We start from the raw sequence: 3,055 nt of genomic DNA, 5'->3' as shown, positions 1-3,055 counted from the left end.
TTTCCAAAACAAACCAATATATTCATTTCAAAGATAATTTCAAGGTAAAAACCTCCATTTAAAGAGTTCAAATCAAAGAAAAACAGAAGTGCGGAAAAGAAAAGCCCGGCATCGGGGTGTCACTAGTCATGAGCATCTACTATGATTTGTCTAACAATGTCAAGGCTAACTCAGCCTAGAAAATATCTAAATACAACTAGAGGAAGATAAGAGGGAGAAGAGCAGGGGCTGCGATCGCCAAACAGCTACCTTACTATCTCCGAGAAAACCTGCAACCAGAATACTCAATAACCGCTACCGTGTCCAGCTACACCTGAATCTGCACACAAGGTGCAGGGAGTAACGTGAGTACGCCAACCCAGTAAGTAACAACAATAAATAAAGACTGAGCAGTAGTGACGAGCAATAAAGCATGTAACGTTCATATCAGGAAATCTCAGCAAAATACCACATGCTCTAAATCAGGATTTGAATCAAACATCTCGTTTAAACCCAGTTCAAGTAAAAATCATTTTAAAGACATTTTTCCAACAGTTTTTCAAACAAAGGCTCAATGCAAAGGTGAGCAAAAATTGATGAAATCATAAACAGCCCCTCGGGCAAACCTCACAGTCACTCTTGCCACTCGGGCATACCTCACAATCACTCTTGCCACTCGGGCATTCCTCACAATCACTCTTGCCACTCGGGCATACCTCACAATCACTCTTTCCACTCGGGCATACCTCACAATCACTCTTGCCACTCGGGCATTCCTCACAATCACTCTTTCCACTCGGGCATACCTCACAATCACTCATCACTCGGCACTCGGCACTCGCACTCAGTAGGTACCTGCGCTCACTGGGGGTGTGTATAGACTCCGGAGGGGATCCTTCATCCCAAGCGCTATAATTTGCACGGACAACTCACGTGCGATAATAATAAAGTATGCTGCAGGCGGGCAGCCCCGATCCACACTCATCCTCACAAATCAGGCCCTCGGCCTCACTCAGTCACAAGTCTGCTACAGGCGGGCAGCCCCGATCCACACTCATCCTCACAAATCAGGCCCTCGGCCACATTCAGTCATAAATCTTTCAAGCCACTCGGGCATTTCAGTAAAACAGGGCATTCGGCCCAAAACATTTATATGCATCAAAATAGAGTCATAAGACTGAGTTATGCATTAAACAAGTATAACCATGACTGAGTATAGATTTTCAACCGAAAACAGTGAGAGGATGATACAAAACAGCCCCTAAGGGTCCAAATAGCATTGGCGCAAGGCCCAAACATGGCATTCAGCCCAATTTACAGAAATTCTTTCTAAATCATATAAGTATCAACGGTTTCAACAAAGTATGCAACTTTACAGTTGCTACGGGGCGAACCAAGTCACAAATCCCCAATAGTGCACGCCCACACGCCCGTCACCTAGCATGTGCGTCACTTCAAAATAATAGAATGATACAAAATCCATGGTTCCATACCCTCAGGACTAGATTTACAATCGTTACTTACCTCAACAAGATGAACCCAATGTCGAGCAAGCTAATCAATACTCAGGAAATTTCCACTCTGTGCATATCCACCTCTGAATGCTTTCTTGTCTCCTCAATTCAATGCCAACGATCCGAAACTGAAATTCACCCTTTAATGATAATACAATGATCTACTATGCTAAGCAACTTCAATCTACAATATCAACATCCATTGGGACCAACATTAGTAACACATTCCATAGTTTCAGCCATTTAGACAATCTACCAAACACCTAGTGGGCATACATTTATACATTTCTTAACCATAGAATTAGTTCTTGCAACTCCCATCATTTATCAACAATTCATCCCACCATCATTCTTTAACAACTCATTCATCTTCTCTCTTATTTTCTCAAAAGTACTATTCATGCCATGAACTAGAGTTTTATAATCCAATCTTTCAACCATTAAAACTTGTAACAAATGCTTCAAATACTTCTAACTACTCATAATAAACGAGTTTGAAGCATTGGAATTACCTCTAGTAGATCAATCTTGAAAAATCACAACTTTGGTGATTTTTGTGTTCTTGAGGATTTGATGATGAAATCTTGTATTTGGATGTAAGAATGATGTTAGAAATCATGTATATTGAGTAATAATCAACCCAAAACATCATTAACAGCTTACCTTGGTTGATTGGACTTGATTTGAGCTCAAAATCGTCCCTTCACCTCAAGAACCCTAACCCCCAAATACTCAAAATATCCCCCTTCCCCGACCTTGTATTTATAGACCCAGATTTCTGGGTTTCGGATGGGGCCCTGGATGCTTCGCATCCCCACTTCACTCCTCTTTGAAGGTCGAATGCGGACCTGTACGCTATGGCAGCACTTCACTGCGAGCCTCTCTTTCGGACGCGACCTCGGATGCTTCGCATCCTTAGGCTCCTCCGCCAGCCTTTGATAATTTGGTCATAACTTCTTGTAGGAATGTCCAACTGACGAACAGTTTGAATATTTAGAAACTAGACTCAAAGATATTTAATTTGATAGGTAATACACCATATAACACTTCGTAGAATGAGAGTTATTCTCAATGGAATTTAGGTCTTATGCGAACTCACTTGAAACTTTAATCTTATGAAATTTCCAACTTCCAAACTTCTCATTAACCTTTCGAAATCATCCCGAGCCCCTAGGGACCTTAACCAAATATACCAACAAGTCCTAAGATATCATACGGAGCTATTGGAATCATCAAAATTAAATTCTGAGGTCGTTTACATATAGATCCATATCCGGTCCACTTTTCTAACTTAAATTTCTCAATTATGAGACTAAGTGTCTTATTTCACTCCGAATTCCTTTCGGACCCGAACCAACTAACCCGATACAACTCATCACAGCTTAACAACACATAAATAAGGATAGATGGGGGAAACGAGGCTATAACTCTCAGAACGAACGACCGGGTCTTTACATTAAATCAGCATGATTTACAGAATTTACAATAATTTATTTAATCAGCAGAAATAATCAAATTCCTTCAAATGTAACAATTTTCAATATATTAATTAAATTTCCTCA

The sequence above is a fragment of the Nicotiana tabacum genome, chromosome 17 (assembly GCF_000715075.1).
Source record: "Nicotiana tabacum cultivar K326 chromosome 17, ASM71507v2, whole genome shotgun sequence".
Classification (NCBI taxonomy): Eukaryota; Viridiplantae; Streptophyta; class Magnoliopsida; order Solanales; family Solanaceae; genus Nicotiana; species Nicotiana tabacum.
The sequence above is the reverse complement of the archived record's forward strand: the minus strand, read 5'-3'. Positions refer to the sequence as shown.